At 35.0% G+C, this 23,073-nt stretch overlaps 4 non-coding genes across 4 annotated transcripts; all 4 read left to right on the plus strand.

Moving 5' to 3' along the window:
* Window positions 1-18,782: 18,782 nt before the first annotated feature.
* On the plus strand, window positions 18,783-18,870 carry Trnal-caa (transfer RNA leucine (anticodon CAA)). Its single transcript has one exon. It is a non-coding gene; the product is annotated as a tRNA-Leu (tRNA).
* Window positions 18,871-19,977: 1,107 nt separating this feature from the next.
* On the plus strand, window positions 19,978-20,059 carry Trnal-aag (transfer RNA leucine (anticodon AAG)). Its single transcript has one exon. It is a non-coding gene; the product is annotated as a tRNA-Leu (tRNA).
* Window positions 20,060-20,451: 392 nt separating this feature from the next.
* On the plus strand, window positions 20,452-20,533 carry Trnal-uag (transfer RNA leucine (anticodon UAG)). Its single transcript has one exon. It is a non-coding gene; the product is annotated as a tRNA-Leu (tRNA).
* A 1,913-nt stretch (window positions 20,534-22,446) lies between these two features.
* Trnal-caa (transfer RNA leucine (anticodon CAA)) lies at window positions 22,447-22,528 on the plus strand. The gene has a single exon. It is a non-coding gene; the product is annotated as a tRNA-Leu (tRNA).
* The last annotated feature ends 545 nt before the right edge of the window (window positions 22,529-23,073 follow it).

Raw genomic sequence — 23,073 nt, forward strand, 5'->3', positions numbered from 1 at the left:
AAAAAAGAGAATACAAAATTCAGGGTAGAGCAAATATAGACCCCTGGAAACACAAGGGGTTGTGATCAGATGCCTAAAAGGGCAAAGCATCCCCTGTTGATGAGTCGCATCCGCCTTGATCCCTGTATCTTGATCAGGTAAACAGAACAGTCCGTAGTTAAAGTCAGTATGTACAGAACGGCCTAACAATTGGTATGAAATGCGTCAAACAGCACTCGACCCAGTGATGGCCTACATTTGCAGATGAGATCGTTACAACGACCATGGACTTTGTGAAATACTTACTTTAAACGAGACGGCTGAAACCCCTGTAACATCAACCTACCTGCCAGCAACCTGCCTCGATCGATGCGATATTTCACAGTGAACTCGAAACATTACAATCTTCCATGTCTGTCGGACGGTTTACTGAATATGGACGTTCATGGAAAACCAACAACAGTAACTGAACTGTATAATTTCAGCTTCTCCATCGTCACCTACAAGAAGGAACATACTCTTAGTTGTAGCATCATTATTTGATCCATTAGGATTTTTAGCGCCATTTATTCTAACTGTAAAACGCAAGAGATGTGTCAAGCTGAAGTTGGATGGAATTAAGATGAAGGATATTTCCAACCTTACAAGGACAACTCGTTGCTTGGCACCATCACACTTCATGAACTCTACTGTAGAGCTACATCACTTTTTCGGATGCAAGCTATAGTGGATATGGACAGTGTTCCTATATTAGGTTTGTCGACAAGGATGAAGTTTGTTGCGCATTACTAGTACTTGTTTGAAAGGCCAGAGTGGCACCTACGAAAGTGGTTACTATACCCCGTCTTGAACTCATTGCAACTGGTCTTTCAGTCAAAATCAGCATGATCTTAAAACCAGAACTAAGCTTTGTCAATAACAAGGAACATTTGGGCAGACTCATGAGTTGTTCTTGGATAGACTCACGCGTTCTACTCGGATAGACTCACGTGTTGTTCTCGGATAGACTCACGTGTTGTTCTCGGATAGATTCACGAATTGTTCTCGGATAGACTCATGAGTTCTTGGATGGACTCACGTGTTGTTCTTGGATAGACTCAAGAGTTGTTATCGGATAGACTCGCGAATTGTTCTCGGATAGACTCACGAGTTGTTCTCGGATAGACTCATGAATTGTTCGCGGATAGACTTACGATTTGTTCTCGGATAGACTCACGAGTTGTTCTCGGATAAACTTAAGAGTTCTCGGATAGACTCACGAGCTGTTCTCGGATAGACTCATGAGTTTTTCTCGGATAGACTCGCGAGTTGTTCTCGGAGACTCACGAGTTGTTCTCGGATAGACTCACGACTTGTTCCCGGATAGACTCACGAGTTGTTCTCGGATATATCAACAATGAAGCAAAACGCGTCCATGTATTTGTTGCAATCCGTGTTCAGACAATTAGAGATGCAACCAAACCATCACAATGGTTCTGAGTAAGTTATAAAATCGATCCGGCAGATCATGCTTCCCGAAGTCTGACTCGTTTATCAATGGATTGCGGTATTTTATTGCTATACGTGGTGCTGTCAGTCAGACTCGATGCGATGAAGGCTCAAATTTCGTTGGTGCGAAAAACGAATTTTGAAAGGAAATTAGCTCTTCTAAACTCACTTCGAATCTACCAGAAAAGCAATTTGAGTTTGTTTATATTTGTTTTAATGCACCCAACACACCGGAGGAATATGGGAAAGACAGATATGAACTGTCAGGAATATTCTCAACGCTGTCTTACAAAGAACAAGGTACGATTGTGTATATAAAAAGGCCCCAAAAATTCTCTGTTTTGAATGTGTCTTGAATTCAGCTTGATGTTAAATATATGCCAAGTATACTATCTCAACTTAAATCAAAGTTATTGCTTATTTGATACCATTATTACATCATGAATAAGACTTTCCCCCGCCTTTTTTCAAAAAGAGCTTAATAACTGTTAAATTTCATCCAGATTATTGCCTAGGAAAAAGTGTGCCCATCTGTCGAGCAAAATGAAATTAATATATATTGTTTATTAATTGAATATGAAAAATGTATTTGAATATGAATTTGCTCGACGTATGGGCTGCATGTTTTCTGAAAGGAAAACCCCCTGAGTTTATGAATTATTTCATTGATTTTGACATTTTTGGCAATTTTATGCCAATTACAACGCGAAGTAATTTTGGATTAAATTAAAAGTAGTTGGGTTTGCTTATATATTCTTTATTGGAATGGCAGATTTTGGGACTCCTATTGAAATGATCAATTTTCTGGGCCAGATGACTGTAGAAACTGTACCTGCTTCTTAGCCTTGGGAGATTGGATGATTCATCCCTCAGAACTTTGAAGCAATGTTTATCGTAAACATTCGTCCACGAACCGTTAGCGAGCTCAACAACCCAAACCACATTTTAACAGGAAAAGCTGGTATACTGCCTATACCACCAGGTGAATTTGTAAAGAAAGACCTGTCTCTCAGAAAGCGCTGGAGACTGTACAGTATCTCCCAAGGCAGTTTTTGTTTAGATGAAAAAGGGAGTATTTAGCCCAGATATCACCTAGACTAAAATGACATTCACCACATAGAAACATTCGCGTCAATGACATTGTTCTTGTGTAGGACATTGATCTACCCCCAGTGTAGATAGCTCCTCGAAGGAGATGTAGTAGTTACCCCATATAACATTGTTGGTTATGTGCAGATAACCCACACTTTCAACAAAAGAAACACTCCAAACTATGGTACAAGTAGAAGCAAAGAACGACGATGATGGACTTTGGCAATTAGTCGCAGTCAAGTTATCTAGTAGTGTAATTGAAAGAACCATTCACAAATTAGTGTTGTTTGTAGAAGTATATATGTTGCACAAGGTATGTCCAATATTCAATATTGCTTTATTGTACATCCTTTAATGAAAGTTGATATGTGTAAGTAAACCTTATGTACACTTTCATTTTGTTTCTTCAAACCTTGTTTTATTTGTACCTTTAAATCACTTTGTGTCGATGAAGTTGCCAAAATTATTTTGTGTTATGAATTTAAAAATTACAATTTCAAACATAATTGTCTTAATTGCGATATGAATGTAAAAATAAATATAAAATTATATTTTTCATTATGAAATTCGCGTACTGATAACAATGTTTTGTCATGCGCACTACAGTGTTTGACCTTGTTTCCAGTTAGAAAACGTCATATAGCTCGCACAGAGTTTTCAGTAAACATGGAGTGATTGATGATGTGAATTCACTATAGATCTTGCATACATTTAGAATAAGACTAAATGATATTTAGCTGACTAGCTCACTTCAATCTTTTCACAACTCATGACTGTCACTGCATAATAAACTAGGCCCAATTAATTAAGTTGTATTCTAAAAGTATATTGATTGAATGAATTTATCAATTGTAAAAAAAAAAATATCTGAATATAAATAACCTGTATTAGTTGCTATTCACCGTAATAAAACCAAAAAATGCATATATATGACGGAGCTTTTGAGATAATGTAAACAATACCGTTTTTACCTCCTGAATCTGAAGATTTATCAAGGGAGGTAATTTTACAGTAAAATTGGCAATATATCGCGGGAATAAACTGTTGTTTTTTTTTAAATGTATAAACGTGTAACTTGCCAACGGATTTTTTCTTGATAATTGTAGAACAAATGCCATATTATATGTAAAAGAAGTCAGTACAACTTGACATGGTTGTAGAGTTTTTTTAAAAAGTCTATGAAATTTACTGCTTTTTGAAAGCAAAATTAGCCCCAGAAAACCAGTTTAATTATCAAGGAGTGAAATGAATTTCAATTGTCAATGTTGATTAACATAAATCAGTGTATGTTTGAATAAAAAAATCCAATCGAAAGTGTTCATGATAATCAGTAACAAATATGTGCTTGCATAGAGAGAAATTCTAGAGTTATACTTAGATATATAACATGCTGTCTAAAAGGCACGTGGTTTCCATGGTAACAATGTGAAAAATGAATTTTTGGTTGATTTTTTATTAGACTATATATCATGAACATTTTGTATGAGTTTCATCAAAATCCATTTTTATGCCACTTTTCACAAAATGCTTGATGCTTACTGATTTTGACTCTTAATACATATAGATGAAAGGTGAAGATAACGAACAGTGATCAATCTCACAACTCCTGTAAGTTATACAAAATAGAGAGTTGGGCAAACACGGACCCCTGGATATACCACAGGTGGGATCAGGTGTCTAGGAGGAGTAAGCATCCCCTGTCCACCGGTCACACCGCCGTGATCCCTGTTTTATTGATCAGGTAAATGGAGTAATTTGTAGTCAAATCAATGTGCCAAGAACGGTCCAACAATCGGTATGAAACACTTCAGACAGCATTTGACCCAATGATACGTTGTATTGGCAAACTAGACCATAGATTTGCGAAATGCCGACTTTAAACGAGACTGGTGAAACCCATGTAACATCAACTTGTTTGTAGTAGCCTACTTTAAAACCTGGTTATACTTAGAACAAGTTCTTGCGTATCGAATGAGTTGAGAGATATAAACACCATATGCAGGTGATAATGGAATACTATAATAATCAACAGATTCGATACGCAAGAGCTTGTTCTGCGTATGATTCGTTATTTTCATCTTTCTCTTAGGCACCTGTTCCCATTTCAAATAAGCCTTTCGACATCTTTGTGTTTTAGGAAATCCCCAAATTTCGATGCCGTATGTCAAAGCACTGTTACCATAAGAATCAAAAATCGCAAAAAGTGTTTGTATATTTTAATACAAAGTTTCCTTAACTTATTGAAACCAGATGGCGCTGTTCCAGATTTGATATGATAAACTGTAAAAATGTCAATATATTTGCAAAAGGTCAACAACGTGTGTCACATTTGAAAAACACTATTTTCATAATGGAAATATCCTGTAAACAATTGGGTACATATAAATGACAAACAAAAACAATAAAACAGAACCAAAGCAAGCCGATTTATAACAACATCACGACATTGTTAACACCTTCAAATCCACCAGAATTAATTTAAATCCAAACGTTATATAAAGTTGTCAATTCCTTTGTAAAATGGTTGGGTAAGGGATTCATCGGTCAGCTGAGTGTCCGGGTAGCGTAGTGGTTAACGCACTCGCTTCCCACCGCCGCGACTTTAGTTCGACCCCCGTGATCGGCAGTGGTTGTATATGAAAGACTATTGTGGTCGCCCGCTGGACACGGAAGTGATATCCGGTTTCCTCTCACAAAATGACCCCCTATCGTTAACCATGCAAGTCTTTAAATAGCTAGTATATATGTATATGTAATGTAAATTGTTGTTTATATCTCCGACTTTAAAATAAAGATTATCTTTTTTCCCCACACAAATAATTAAATCAGCTGTTAGAACTATTACACAAATAACTAAACCAGGAATAAACAGCATGACGTATATCGTAAACTGACAACTGAATTAGATTCTGAGGTAAGATGACAATTAAAATTCGAAACATTCAACCATTCGAAGCGTCCAAACTACGGATCTGACGGTCTCTTCGCTTGAGTCCTCGGATGACAGAGACGACGATGACAAAAAATAACAGAGGCACAACCACACCAATTGCAATGTAGACAAAAATCATCTCATTGACGGAGTTTTCCGGACTATCGTCTGTCTGTTGATTTGAGACTGTTGAGGGTTTGACAGAGATTTCCGGACTATCATCTGTCTGATGATTTGAGACTGTTGAGGGTTTGACGGAGATTTCCGGACTATCATCTGTCTGTTGATTTGAGACTGTTGAGGGTTTGACGGAGATTTCCGGACTATCATCTGTCTGATGATTTGAGACTGTTGAGGGTTTGACGGAGATTTCCGGACTATCATCTGTCTGTTGATTTGAGATTGTTGAGTGTTTGACTGAAGTGGATTGAGGATATATAGTTGGCAATTTTGATATTACAATCGATTGTACTCCATTTGAATCCGTATGTGGAAGTCCGAAGCTGTCAGTGTGCGGGAGTAGACTAAAAGGTAATGGAACCAGAATTGGGTTTCCAAAAGTGTCAGTGGCTGCCTTCGGGGTATATAGAGATCCGAAGCTGTCAGTTTTTGGAACCAGAAATGGTTTTCCAAAAGTGTCAGTGGCTGCCTTCGGGGTATAGGGAGGCCAGAAGCTGTCAGTTTTTGGAGACAGAATTTGCTCTCCAAAAGGGTCAATCAGGGCGTTCACGGTGAAGCGGGTCATTGGTACCAAGTTATTCTGAAAATATCTTTCAAGTTCAGGATGTTCTCTGATTTTGTAAGCGTTATTTGGCGATCGTTTTGAAGAAAACTGTCGTCCATTGAAAATTCCCAGTTTTCTAGGGATATGTTCGAAATGAGTAGGAAAATGTTGCTGGTATTGTTTTGAGACGGGAACATTATTCGATAATTTCCTTATCACAAGCCGCAATGTCGAATCCGACCGTCTTTGTGCTGACAATCCTATAGAAATAATCATAACATTACATTTGTATGTTAAAGGGACTGATTCACGATTTCCCCCAAAATTTTCCTTTTCACTTTTAATGATCAAAATCTACTGTCTAATGTGTTTTAAAAGAGTTCACATAAAAATTAAGGTTATACATTATCACAGAAGCTCATTTTAGAGAGTTTATTATTTGTTTTGTAAACAAAGATTGCAGTATGTTATTGTTTGCGAAATTTTTAAAAGAATTGAATATCGATCTAAGTTTATTATATCTTTCGCATTTCAAGCATTTTTGGGGTAAAATGTGTCATCTAAAAATTAAGATGCTTTATATTACAAAATCAATATTTCACTTGTTTGTTTGTATACATAAAAAGACTCGCGTCTTTGTTTACATAACACAGATTTAAGGCTAAAATTTTGCTTTTATTCTTGCATTCAGAAGGTCAAAATTTTGGCGGTCAACATTAAATGAGTTATATTTTTAATGTTTACCATCAAAAATGAAAATTATTTTTATAAAAAATCGTGAACCATTAAGCCAAATTCACAAAAATATGGTTATGTATGTTAGAAAGTAGTCTGTATTAAATTCGAACACTGTAGTTAAAATGGATTGTAAAACAGCAGGCACTTGAGTTTTAAATGCATTTGATAAAAATATTGTCTTGTCTGTGTGTAAAACACACTTTACATATTTACAAGTACAATGTTATATTTAGTTTAATTGATAAAAATAGCTCTAAACTACATGTATATGTGGAATTTTGACCTCTGAAAAGCTTTCTATCTTTGTCCAGTTTGTGGTTAGCGTTGCCACCTTTTTTAAGTCTTTGGTATATGACGTTATCTTATAAAGTATTCGCATTTATTGTAAAGCATAATCAATATGCAAGTTCCGAGATATCAACTCTTCTGTGATGGAGGTACATTCAGTATTCCGTTGAACGCTTGGGTGGATACAGGATGTATACAAATGTTATAGACTAGCTATGTAAATAAGGATAAAAGTTATTAAAGCGTACATTTTGTTTATATCAGCTGTTGCTATACATTAAACTGACCATATGAAGAATAATATTTGTTTGAATTAGGCCATTAAATTAAATATGAATTTATTTTTTATTTCCTCTTCTGCACGAGTGATACTTTAATCTAAGAAAGTTGGTGATTATCGATTTTTATTTGAGCTATTTTATTATCAAATAATCATAAACTTACTAAAATTGTGTGTCCCAGCCGTTTGGGTGCTTGCATGATGCCTGATAATCATCTTTTAAGCAATATATGAAGGCAGAGATAAGCATTTGTACCCACCGCGTGTGGAAGAAAGTATGTTTTGCGTCTCACTGTGCGTAAGAGTTCCTCAAAGGGAAAGAACTATTGGGCAACTCGGAAATTGCGTATTAGTAGTTCCTCTAAAACCTAAAACTTACCAATAAACACCGACACCAGAAACAGAACACACATACCAGTTGCCTTCATCTGTAACGTGAATAGAAGAGAGTGATTTATAAATATCATAGTCTGCATTTCGTAAATTCATTCATTCATATGTCGATTCGACATATCCCTGTGAACTCAAAATAAAAGACACCACAGAGTCCTTCACAGCTGCTTCGTACTTAGATATTTCATTGAAAATAAATATTAACGCCAAACTAACAACCCAACTTTATGATAAACGGGATGATTTATAAGCTTCTCCGTCGTCAACTTTCCATATTTATGTAGCAATATTCCATTATCAACTGCATATGGTGTTTATTATATAACTCAACTGATTCGATACGCAAGAGCTTGTTCTGCGTATGCTAAGTTTTTCAATCGAGGTAGGCTACTGAAAAACAAATTGATGTTACAGGGGTTTCAACAGTCTCGTTTAAAGTCCGCATTTCGCAAATTCTATGGTCGTTTAATGATCTAGTTTGCTAATACAACCTATTTTAAGGTCAACTGCTGTCTGACGGCGCGGTGGTTTAGAGGTAGAGCGTTCGTCCCGCATGCAGAAGGTCGGGTTTAGAATCCCGGCCGCGTTTTTGCAATGAATATGGCCAAGCTGCAAGTTTGTCATTTGAACTGAGTTAATTACAAAAGTCACTAACCAATCTTTTTTGTAACTGGCGAAGTTCTTTTGAAACTATATATTATTCTCGAAACATGGACAGCATGGGCTATTAAAAATATACAAAGTATTGCATGTAAAAAACATGTATAAATCCTGCTCTCTAATAAAACGGTTAAACATTTGCTTCAAATGGGATTCACGTATACATATGGCGTTGAATTTTTTTTCTAAGCTGTTACATATCAGTAAAATTGTAGCATTTTAATCCCTTTTGAAGAATGCATTCACACGATTCATCTCGGACAATGCACCTTATCTATCTTGCAATTCTGCACTATGTATATTGAATCACATTTAAAAAAGAGTACAGTATTGAATATATTGACTCGAATCACATATCGAAATAGTACGATATGAAATACATTGACTCGAATAACATTTCATTTCAAAATAGTACGATATTCAATATATTGACTCGAATCATATTTCATTATAGTAGGATGTTGAAAATATTGACTCGAATCACATTGTAAAGAGTAGGATGTTGAATATATTGACTCGAATCACATTTCATTATAGTAGGATGTTGAATATATTGACTCGAATCACATTTCATTATAGTAGAATGTTGAATATATTGACTTGAATCACATTTCATTATAGTAGGATGTTGAATATATTGACTCGAATCACATTTCATTATAGTAGAATGTTGAATATAATGACTTGGATCACATTTCATTATAGTAGAATGTTGAATATGTTGACTTGAATCACATTCCATTATAGTAGAATGTTGAATATAATGACTTGAATCACATTTCATTATAGTAGAATGTTGAATATATTGACTCTAATCACATTTCATTATAGTAGAATGTTGAATATATTGACTCCAATCACATTTCTTTATAGTAGAATGTTGAATATGTTGACAATATTGGAATTAATTTGAAGGAAGCGTAACGATAGCGTACAAGAAACCAACAATGTTCCTCTCAATTTTCGTAATTAAGAAAATGAATTGAAGTTGAAAGTCAAAATGTTGAATTTAATTTTTATAGAGACATGACTTACCTCCAAATCTTTCAATACATATGTTCATTACACATCAAGTTTCAAGATGAGGCTTTTACTTTCTACATTTTCGCTTTTATTCAACTCATAATGGTGTAAATTATCTTAACGGGGACGAATGTACAAGATCTGAAAATTTATGTACAGTTTCAAAGGCTTCCTCACAATATCCTTTTGTGAATGGAGCATGGAGTCATGGACCAATCCGTGGGTGTAGACCGGTATCTATAACCAATACTTACTGAACATTTATCTCTTCCTTGTTTTTATCAACCAAATTCTAAAAATCTCCAATTTCAAGAGTTGAATAAATAAGGAAATCAAACAAGCCCTTTCATTCTCCATCTATTTTCAAAGGATGTCTCGAGAATCAAGGTATTCTAAGATGTTTCAGTTTGTATTTTGCCGATCGTTTGGTCTATAGTTACAATAGAAATTACAATTACTGTTCAAATGGAGTTGCCAAGAGAATTTGAAAACTAATGTCTTATAATACTTACCGCTTTATTAAAACAAACCACTCACTTTGTTCTAGATTTTTTTTTAAATTTAAGATTTGTCCTGATGTAAAGTGATTTAAATATGGTTGGAAGTTAAGAAAGCTTGTTTATTTGGCGGCCACCACGAACTTTGAATCATTAATTTGACGGCCGTCTGATAAGGTGTTTCCCCTAATACTGCACCTGGACGAGGTGTTTGGTCTCGTATATTTAACATATTACACGTAATTACGACACATACACAACTTTTGGCAGTAAACCTTTCGGATTTCGGCCGAATATTAAAAGGATTCCTATCGGACTTTGTAAAGTCCAGCTTAACTCAAATACGAAACAGACTTCCTTAAAAGTCTGACCGGGATATGTCAGGGGACGCTTTCTGTTCGGTTCGGATTTAGCAGACACAGAACATTTGACCTTCGATATTATAAAAGAATGGGACGTCAGGACTTAGATGCCCTTATCAGCAGGGTATATGAACTTGGCTCTATTTTAACAATACTACCATTGAATTAATTTAGACGAATTGATTTAGACAATCATTAGAAATGATAAGAACATTAAATTAACTTTGACAATCACTAGAAATGATAAGACCATTGAATTAACTTAGACATTCATTAGAAATGATAAGACCATTGAATTAACTTCGACAATCATTAGAAATGATAAGACTGTAAAGTTTTGTTTTTTTTAATATAATTTATTCGGTTTTTGTCACGTACATACATATACTACCCCCTTACATTGATTAATTCTTTCTTTAATCGAATTATTAAATATGTGGTTACTTGCTGTACAAAAATAATAATAAAAAACAAACAAACAAAAGAGAAAATAAAAAAATAAAAAAACCCACCCCGACAAACACAAGTGAAAAATAGCTAGTAAAAAACAAATCAATCAAAATTAAACTTCCATCTGGTCCACAATTTATCAAAGCTGTACAATCTAAACTTTTGGATTGCAGCATATTTTTCCACATGGTATTTTAACCTTAGATGAAATAATAATCCAACCAGGTGTGGTTCTTTATTCTGCATTAAACAAGTAAATATGTATTGCTTGGCATATAGGCTTATAAAATTAATAACTTTGTTATTAAAAAACAATGGAATTTCACCTAATACGATACTGGACACATTAAAATTAACTCTTTCTGAAGTCTTTCTGTATATATGAAGACTCAACTCACTCCACAATGTTTGAATTATATCACATGAAGTAAAAATATGTATCATTGTTTCTACATTTTTTGTAAAAAATCTACATCAGTCATATGTTTTAACATTAATGTTTTTAATATAATACTCAACGTTCTATGTAAAATTCTAAACTGTGACCATTGAGCTGAAGAATCAGTTGTTGTTTTGAGACAAATCTTAAACATACTTTGCACATAAAAATCATCTACTCCATGTGGAGTTAATTCAGCCTTCCACTTGCCTATAGAAGTTGGGATATCCTCTTTTTCATTCAAAGATTGTAAATGATTTTGGAGCATTTTTTATGCAACAAAACAGGTTAAAAACATGGAAAGCCGTAGGGTACCCCCACATTATTATTATTTTTCCCTATATAAAATACCAATATTATAATATAATGTGATCAAGCCACTACGAATAGGAGAGAGCAATATCAGTTACATACAACAAATGAATTCTACAGTATATCTACAATTGAATTTAACTTTCCTAAACATTTATCACCATAGAACATTACAGACCAAAGGAGGGGGGGGGGGGATAGTGGTATTATTTGGTGAACAAAAGTTATTTTCCTTCCATTTAACATGACTGCATTTCAATTCACTGCCAAGGGGGGGGGGGGGGGGTTCCATGAACATTTTCATAATAATGTAACAGTTAAACTTTATGTTAAAAAAAATAATAGGAGGGTCCCCTCCCCCAATACTATGTGCCTGGGACTGTACAATTTAATTACATTCTAAAATATCATTATTGTGTCTCCATAATATACTATATAGATCTACAGAGAGACAATTGTACCGAGATGTTTGGCACACCCCCCCCCCCCCATTCTTCGACCCCACCGAAAGCAACTGCATGACTGCGACAGTCTGAATACCCTTGCCTTATTTTATTTTGAGGACAACAGGCTACTACTACTAGCGACTAAGTTGTGTCACTTATACTTCTATCAGTGATAGGGTCATAATATACATGTACATGTAGTGATTCATACATATTTATCTATCGGAGCATTTTCAAGCTACAAATAAATGATGGGGCTACAATGGCTTGAACACTCTTTCAAGAGGAAGATGCTGGTGACATCAGTTGTAACAGGGAATTTCAGAGTTCTTGAAATTACTTTTGAAGTGTCAGACATTTGGTCTGACACGGTTAGAAATAGTGTCAGCCCAAACAAAATTTTGTCAGTCCAGATAAAAATGCATTGTTTTTGAGGTTTTCATAAATCTTATTTAAAATCAACTACATGTGTAATTATATTCAATCTCCATCTCGGCTATACATTTATAAATTATCTTTTCATGGCCTTTCTCATCTTCCTTAATACACTCTGAATGAATCTTCCTCACTTTCACTGTCTGAGTCACTTTCTTGCTCTATTTCTCTCTCACCCTCGACTTCTCCCTCATCCTCCATTTCTCTCTCTATCCTGTATATTCCTCTCAACTTCTCATCTTCCTCTGCAATAATTGTAACTACTTTTTCTCTCACTTTTGCCCGGGTGTAGCTGGTCTTTCGTCAGTTTCGACTCTGAGCAGATTGTGTCACCAAGCAGTAGGTAAAATCACTGCAAACAAAAGTCATTGTCTCCCAGATTGCCAGGCAGAGATACAATCGGTTTCTCTTCTCCTCGTAGTTCCTCACAACTGATTCATCACGTTGAAGTTTCAATGTGTTGCCGGATTTAGCACCGATTTGAAAATTTATGGACCACATGGCCGCCATTTTCCCCGGTAAAAAACGGACTTCGATCCCGATCTTATATCGGCCATCAGGACCGACAATTAAGTAACTTGTGTCGGACATTTACTACTTTTATCGGATAATCCGACATTACCGACACTTTTCAAGAACTCTGGAATTTAGAATGAATTCATTAAAACCCACTGATAATGTCCCTGTACCTGACCCTATGACCCTAGTCTGAGAATATGGCCAATGTTAAGCTTTTTAGAGCTCCTAACAGATGATGAGGTACCTGACCGTTGCACATAATCACACATGTATATATTGTAGCCTTACCTCTATCCATGAGTCAATAAGTTGAATAACGGTTAGGTCTGTCAGACAATAAAGTACTGTAATCATACGTGCCGCTTGCGTCACGTGCTAATCTCTCTCAATGGGGTGCTTCTTTTCGTCACGCTTCAAATATCTGCCTTCACGCTTCAAATAATATCTGCCTTCACGCTTCATATAATATCTGCCAATCTGAAGTCGGAGATTGTTATTGTGAATCCGAGTCAGACAAACGTTTTCTGTTTCAAGCGTCCAAATAATAATCTTGTCTTTTTGGCTGGTCCAGAATTATTATTGTCAGTACAGATTATATTCTGTAGCGTTCAAATAAAAAAGATAATTATTGTTGGCGATGTTCAGTAATTATTATTGTAGTGGAAATATTATATTTATAAAGATAAAGTGTGACTTTAAATCGGGTCAGTTTTTATTATTATTGCGGCAGTATTTATAATTATAATAATGTCATAAATAAAGAATATTTTTCTTTTGGGGATGAAATTATAATTTGGTATCTGAGAATCGGGACAGATTATTATTATCGCTGCGATATAATAATAATATCGGGCAAATAGGGGGAAATTTTTATTTTTGGAAGAGATTATAATTTTGGTCTTTTATATAGGGAAAAATAATAATAATGTGGGGGTACCCTACGGCTTTCCATAGTGTGACTTTAAATCGGGTCAGTTTTTATAATTATTGCGGCAGTATTTATAATTATAATAATGTCATAAATAAAGAATATTTTTCTTTTGGGGATGAAATTATAATTTGGTGTCTGAGATTCGGGACAGATTATTATTATCGCTGCGATATAATAATAATATCGGCAAATAGGGGGAAATTTTTATTTTTGGAAGAGATTATAATTTTGGTCTTTTATATAGGGAAAAATAATAATAATGTGGGGGTACCCTACGGCTTTCCATATAAAAAATATTGGCATACATAGATTAAGAATTCTTTTGGTTGAATGTCTATCAATAGACAAAGTTTAAGTATTTTGAAATTACTGTCATAATGCTATTATATTTCATTACACATGCTTTTTTGATATTGTAAGATGTTTGAAATTTATCTAAGGTTAAGAATTACAATCATCGTCAAAAAAATCTTGAATAACTTTAACTCCTTTCTCATACCAGTCCTTGATAAAAACTGGTTTGCCAGCTATCTTTATATTAAAATTGTACCACACTGGAATAATTTAATTCTTATTGTATCCCTGTCGCTGATTGGTCAAATTCCAATTGAGGAACGCAAGTTATTTTTGTATAACCTGGTTTGATATGGGGACATGTAGTAGAAGTTTTCACAGAGTTAAAAGCCGCAAATTTTGCATTTTCTGATATTTTGGGTAGGCCTAAACAATGCAATTTCCCGTATTTTCTCAATCTGTCGGAGATGAGCGACTTCAATGTCGATCTCTAGCCTATCTCTAAAGGGCAGCGAAATACGCATTGCATGCACAGTCTACACATATTTTCTATCATGACAAACTTCACCTTCGATACAATATTTTGATAAATGGCTATATTAAAGATGGCGATCCTCACATAGACGCTTCGTGTCGTTGTTGCTAAGTGAATCATTGCGTGGCTCAATTGACTTGTATTTTTCCGAGTTTATGTACATTTTGATAAAAGAAGGTTAGCATCTTTGTCTCTTACATTAAATTATAAGGAATGACTTTAATTCTGGGGCAAGTTATACGAGTATAACCTGGTTTGGGTCAGTTTACGCTTTTTTATAATCCGCGGATTATAAAGCGTAAACTGACCAAAACCAGGTTAAACTCGTATAACTTGCCCCATAATTAAAGTCATTCCCTAAATAATTGAACGTAATTTGACGTCACAACATTAATATTATATCACAGATAATATTGAACGTAATTTGACGTCACAACATTAATGTTTAGATCACAGATAATATTGGAGGTAATTTGACGTCACAACATTAATGTTTAGATCACAGATAATATTAAACGTAATTTGACGTCACTACATTATTGTTTAGATCAAAAATCATATCCTCATGTATTTTCAAAAATAAAATATATTTCTTTAATGAATGAAAATGCAAAATGCAAAATTCAAAATGGAAATATCATAAATCTAAAAAATAAAAGAATACCAATTTACAACTGAAATCAGAATTACTGAAAGTTGTTTTGAATAAACATTTTTTTTTTTGTCTATAAGCGTAAGGGAAGCGTTCCATCCTGGCGGTGTCCTACACCGTCCGTGTATCGCCATCCCACGTCCTTTTGTAATACTTACGGAATGTGTCACGTGTCTTCTTATATTTATAATTCATGTAATTTGTGCACAATTTTCAAAGTTTAATGTTGAAACCTTTGCTATTTCGTCGTCTTTCTAGATCAGAACAGATCAGATGACTTTGAAAGCCTGCAGGCATATTAATCGCTCTGTTTTTTGGTATGCGGTATCACTGATGAGTTTATATTCTATAAATAAAAAACATATTCTTTTCGTTGAAATGTTGGCATAAACTATACATCTGTCTCGACTTTACTCGCTGTTATTGCTTCTACACGAAGTTTGGCTAAAATTTGGATAAGAACTATGACTTCCTTAATTATTGGACCAAATGTTTTGAACATGAAATGCACAAAAACAAAATCTTAAAGATTTAGATTACTTATACCGTCATACAGAATGACTTTCTTACGGCTTTAATATACATAACCTCCAATAGATTGGTAATGTAACGAATAGAAGCTGTAGTACACGTGATATCGTAAACTAAACCTATGAAGTTTGTATCTTAGTACTGCCCTTGGACCGCGGCATGGTATATCAATACTTGCGATTATTTCACAAAATTCCACTGAACCCCCCCCCCCCCACTTGTCTTCATTCTTTCCAATTTTATCATTACTTTCCGTTAAACTTCAGTATATCGTATTCACTACCTTGATGTGTTTGTACATCAAATGCCTCTGTACATGTACATATTACAGATTTATAAAAACAAAAATATTTATAAAGCAAGTAAATCTGCCCTTTTATCAATATATTTTTCGTTTAAACCTTTTATTTATTTGTTTATTTTTATTTGCCTTACTGGAGGTTGCCCTTCTTCCAGATCTGAGCGGTAAAACATCAACGTACAACGGTACATACCGCGCACCTGTATATCCGTGTGTATTTAATTATCATTTAGTGTTTATCACGCGGTAACGAGGAAACAACAAGGTAGCGTTGTTTAAGGCACCAGTCTCTTCGGAGGCGTGGGTTCGAATCCCACCGCTGCCAAGAAAATTTTTGGAATGGACACACGATATTTTAGCTACCGGTTATATACTTCAGTTTTCATTTTGAAGAAACTAGTATATGGATTTTGTTTCTTCTATTTTTTGTTGCCTTTTTGGTAAGATTTCTCTTATGCATGTTTTTGTAATTTGAATTGTATCTCATGTATCATGAAGTCAGCATTTCGCAAATTTTTTGGTCGTTACCATACGAACTGTCATTGGGTAAAATGCTGTCTGACATGTTTGTTACCAATTGAGACCGTTCTTGGCGCTCTGATTTTGATTAATTATTACTCCGTTTACAAGATCGAAATGTAGGGCTCACGGCGGATGTGACCAGTCGACAGGAGATGCTTACTCCTCCTAGGCATCTGATCCCACCTCTGGTATGTCCAAGTATTGGTGTTTGTCCTACTCTTATTTTGTATTCTTTATAGGTGTTATGAGATTTATCGCGTTTGTTTTAATTTCACCATGTTCACGATTTATTATTTCCTCACGAAAATAAAACCAGAGTGAGTAATAATCTATTAAAATATTTGAATGCTTTCATAATCTGGGGCCAAAACTATTGTACGAGTAAGATCTGTCATAAGACTAAAATTTGTCATAAGATCCATCATAGCTGTTTCACAAAACTATCATATCTTAATCAAGATAGTTTTGTGAAACCCAGCCCTGAGTTTTAAAAGATTTTCTGTTTGAATTATCATGTTCCTAGGGTTAGGGCCTACAATAGTTCAAATTTTTATTATCATGCCATTTTAAACTGGAATTCTCTTCCTTTGGAAGTAAAAATATAGCTAATAGAGCTAGTTTTAAATCTTCTGTCAAGTTGCATCTTGCAGAAGAAGCTCGTAGGAGGGAAGAAAGCATTTATATATAATGTTTTTATGATGGATAATGATACATTTAAAAAAATATTTTGTATCAATATAAAATCAAACAATGTACATAATTTTACTTAATTTGGTCTAGGAAAATCATCTAATGCTCAATCTTATTTTTGTCTATGCTGTCTTAGTCATACATAATCTATAATTAACTTATAACATCTTAGGACCCCATTGGAAATAAGCAAGATTTATAAATTGCTTTCATGAGTTATCCTAGGCAATGGTTTATTTAACGTTTATAATTTATAGTGCCTGTGATAAGACCTGGTACTGTGATAAGCATGTCTTTTCTGATAATGATGTTGTTGGTGGCTATAGCTGTGGTAATATCTGGAGTGCTATTGCGTACATATGATAGTAATGTGCCAAAAATTCATTTGTGATCCCTAAATGAACTAGTCAAGTTGTAGTATTGCTATATTTTGTTTTTTAAGCCCAGCCAATTAATTGTCATGTAATTGTAGTTAGTTTTTTGTCATTTGTTAGATTTAATAAATGACATTGTCACATGATTTGAGTCCTTTTCTTCATTTATATGAAATATCCAGTATATAAAATTTTGAGCAAAAACAAAGCTGCGAATAGCCAGAATTATTTTTCTCTTGTTGCAGAAAATTTGTGGATATAAAAATTCATTTGTGATCCCTAATTGACATTATTAATGTATTCTACAATGTATATGATTAAGATTTGTAATTTATCTGATGCTTTGCCTGAATAAACAAACTAATAATAATAATTTTCCTATCACATGAAATTTAAACCATTGCGATTAAGCCCTAGTAAATAGATATCGTGAAATGGTAGCACTGTGAAATGAAAACAACTGACAGTATTTGATTTGAGTGTAATAAATGAACTTGATCTTTGGACAAAACAACCTGATGCAATATTCGCCGAGTGTTGCAACACAAAACAGAAGTTACATACAATACCTTTAATTCTATCTGTTTGTATGCAAGGTGAAGATAACGAACAGTGATCAATCTCATAACTCCTATAAGCAATACAAAATAGATAGTTGGGTAAACACGGACCCCTGGACACACCAGAGGTGGGATCAGGTGCCTAGGAGGAGTAAGCATCCCCTGTTGACCGGTCACACCCGCCGTGAGCCCCATATCCTGATCAGGTAAACGGAGTTATCCGCAGTCAAAATCAGTGTGCCAAGAACGGCTTAACAATCGGTATGAAACACGTCAGACAGCATTTGACCCAATACGAGGTTGTAGCTTTCCGCGCTCTATCAATGACACAAGCAGGTAGCGTGGCCGAGCGGTCGCGGTCTAAGGCGCTGGTTTCAAGCACCAGTCTCTTCGGAGGCGTGGGTTCGAATCCCACCGCTGCCAAGGAAATGTTTGGAATGGACAAACAATATTTGCGTTTCGAAACTACTTGAGAGGTTATGTCCTCCTAACTGATCCTTAATTAGATAGCGGTGATTTACTAGTAGAATTGTGCACCTGATTTACTCTACTATTAATTTTGAAGAGAGTGAAATCTGTATTTGGGTTCTTTCTTGCAACAACTCTGTTTGATCTTTCTCTGTGGATGTACTTATAACTTGAACTGCACAACTGTATCATTAGTCAGCATTTCGCAAATTGTACGATCGTTATAACGATCCAATTACCATACAAACTGTCATTGGGTCAAATTGTGTCTGACTTGTTTCTTAGCAATTGAGACCGTTCTTGGCGCACTGATTTTGATTAATGATTACTCCGTTTACCCGATCGAGATATATGGTTCCCGGCGGATGTAACTGGTCGACAGGGGATGTTTACTCTTCCTATGTACCTTATCCCACCTCTAGTATATTCAAGGGACCCTTCTTTGCCCTACTTTTATTTGTTTTTAAATTCTTGATGGAAGTTATCAAATTGATGACTGTTCGTCATCTTCATGTTTTCATACTGTAAATTTAGAAATTAAGACGATGGTTTTAATTTCACTGTGTTTGCAGTTTTTTCATTTTCCCGCAAAAATAAACCTCTAGTGAGTAATATATTAAAGCTGTATGGTCCGAATTACAACATTTTTCTCATCTCGTAAAAACGCTATTAAATCATCGCACGTATGTAGTTTTGAGGCTGTATGACATGTCATACATTATTTCACCTGTTTTAACCAAACTTATTTGATTTTTAAATCGGTGTTTACAAACAACCGCGTCACTTTGCCATTTCAAGTGACAGTCACGTGACCCGTTCAAATTCTCAGATCATCGGTGGTCTTATCTGTGTAAAGCTGTGGATTTTGTTACAACAATACCGTGTCATAAGTTTGATAGAAATAATAATGTCAAATACCTCTTAGTAATTCCTTGTTTTACGCTCCTCTTTCAGCCTTAAAACTAGACAGTTGCGTCAAAACACAAAACAGAAGTTGCATACAGTACCTTTCAATTTATCTGTTTGTATATAGCTTACCGCGCTCTATTAATTACGCAAGCAGGTAGCGTGGCCGAGCGGTCTAAGGCGCTGGTTTAAGGCACCAGTCTCTTCGGAGGCGTGGGTTCGAATCCCACCGCTGCCAAGGAAATTTTTGGAATGGACACACAATACTTGCGTTTCGAAAATACTTGGGAGGGTATGTCCTCCTAACTGATTCTTAATTAGCTAGCGGTGATACAATAGTAGAACAAAAAAAAAGTTTATTCGGCATATACATACATATATAAATACCAAGGATAACCCATGAAAGCTCGAAAGCTTATTTCCAATGGGGTCCTTTGATGCACGGATGTTTGCACTAGGGGGTCATTTACAGTTTTGATTTGAGTGTAATAAATGAATTTTAAATGTAACACCCTGATTTAGTTCAATATTCGTCGAGTGTTGCAACACAAAACAGAAGTTACATACAGTACCTTTAAATTTATCTGTTTGTATAATATAACTTACCGCGCTCTATCAGTAAAGCAACAAGGTAGCGTGGCCGAGCGGTCTAAGGCGCTGGTTTTAGGCACCAGTCTCTTCGGAGGCGTGGGTTCGAATCCCACCGCTGCCAAGGAAATTTTTGGAATGGACACACGATATTTTAGCTACCGGTTATATACTTCAGTTTTCATTCTGAAGAAACTAGTATATGGATTTTGTTTCTTCTATTTTTTGTTGTTGACTTTTTACTATGATTTCTCTTATGCATGTTTTTGTAATTTGAATTGTATCTCATGTATCATGAAGTCAGCATTTCGCAAATTTTATGGTCGTTACCATACGAACTGTCATTGGGTAAAATGCTGTCTGACATGTTTGTTACCAATTGAGACCGTTCTTGGCGCTCTGATTTTGATTAATTATTACTCCGTTTACAAGATCGAAATATAGGGCTCACGGCGGATGTGACCAGTCGACAGGAGATGCTTACTCCTCCTAGGCATCTGATCCCACCTCTGGTATGTCCAAGTATTGGTGTTTGTCCTACTCTTATTTTGTATTCTTTATAGGTGTTATGAGATTTATCGCGTTTGTTTTAATTTCACCATGTTCACGATTTATTATTTCCTCACGAAAATAAAGCCATAGTGAGTAATAATCTATTAAAATATTTGAATGCTTTCATAATCTGGGGCCAAAACTATTGTACGAGTAAGATATGTCTTAAGACTAAAATTTGTCATAAGATCCATCATAGCTGTTTCACAAAACTATCATATCTTAATCAAGATAGTTTTGTGAAACCCAGCCCTGAGTTTTAAAAGATTTTCTGTTTGAATTATCATGTTCCTAGGGTTAGGGCCTACAATAGCAGGGCCGTAAGTAGGGTTCTAAATCAGGGGAGGCAGGGGATTGGGGGCCGCCGATTGACTTTACGACTGAAAATGACACTTTTTAAATCCCAATTTATCATGTTTGTGTTTCATTTGTACTATGTAAAGAATCGTAATATGGTGTCAAAGACAAAGGTGCTTGTCTTCATTTTAAACATATATCCTATAATATAACATTTATATAATTTTATTTTCTTTTTTGCCAAAAAATCAGACGAGGCAGTTGCCTCGTCTGCCTCATCGGCAGTTACGGCCCTGAATAGTTCAAATTTTTATTATCATGCCATTTTAAACTGGAATTCTCTTCCTTTGGAAGTAAAAATATAGCTAATAGAGCTAGTTTTAAATCTGCTGTCAAGTTGCATCTTGCAGAAGAAGCTCGTAGGAGGGAAGAAAGCATTTATATATAATGTTTTTATGATGGATAATGATACATTTTAAAAAAATATTTTGTATCAATATAAAATCAAACAATGTAATAATTTTACTTAATTTGGTCTAGGAAAATCATCTAATGCTCAATCTTATTTTTGTCTATGCTGTCTTAGTCATACATAATCTATAATTAACTTATAACATCTTAGGACCCCATTGGAAATAAGCAAGATTTATAAATTGCTTTCATGGGTTATCCTAGGCAATGATTTATTTAACGTATATAATTTATATTGTCTGTGATAAGACCTGGTACTGTGATAAGCATGTCTTTTCTGATAATGATGTTGTTGGTGGCTATAGCTGTGGTAATATCTGGAGTGCTATTGCGTACATATGATAGCAATGTGCCAAAAATTCATTTGTGATCCCTAATTGACATTATTAATGTATTCTACAATGTATATGATTAAGATTTGTAATTTATCTGATGCTTTGCCTGAATAATAATAATAATAATAATAATTTTCCTATCACATGAAATTTGAACCATTGCGATTAAGTCCTTGTAAATAGATATCGTGAAATGGTGGCACTGTGAAATGAAAACAACTGACAGTATTTGATTTGAGGGTAATAAATGAACTTGATCTTTGGATGAAACAACCTGATGCAATATTAGCCGAGTGTTGCAACACAAACAGAAGTTACATACAGTACCTTTAAATTTATCTGTTTGTATATAGCTTACCGCGCTCTATTAATGACACAAGCAGGTAGCGTGGCCGAGCGGTCTATGGCGCTGGTTTCAAGCACCAGTCTCTTCGGAGGCGTGGGTTCGAATCCCACCGTTGCCAAAGAAATTTTTGGAATGGACACACAATACATGTATTTGGGTTCCGAAAATACTTGGGAGGGTATGTCCTACTACTTGTAATTTAATGCAATGAGAAAGTCAAACATGAAATATGTTTGCATCAAAATTCTCCACGTAAGGGCACGTCAACAAAATGTACGAAGGTATGAGAAAGCTTGTCTGGAATTAAAAGCGTTTGTGGTACTTCCCGAACAATTTATTTATTTTATTTACGGGGTTGTAAATGAAGTATACCGCAGTGACGGCGACAGTTTTCCAGAAGCATTATGGGTAATCCCCATCATTTTTCAGCTGCTGAAGAGGAAATCACGTGACTCACATGAGTTATCATTGGAGCGAGCTCGTCACGCTAATGATCATTTGGATAAATTTCCGTAGTACTTGTCTGCTGACATCTCGAACAGAGTAGAATTCAAACCACTATTCTGATTGCTTTGTTGATTTTATTTTTGAAAACCAAACTCAATATTAAGTTGCATAAAGGTCAAAGGTGAAATTAAGGTTGATCGATCCTCGTGTGATGTC

The sequence above is a fragment of the Ostrea edulis genome, chromosome 2, assembly GCF_947568905.1.
Source record: "Ostrea edulis chromosome 2, xbOstEdul1.1, whole genome shotgun sequence".
NCBI classification, from domain to species: Eukaryota; Metazoa; Mollusca; class Bivalvia; order Ostreida; family Ostreidae; genus Ostrea; species Ostrea edulis.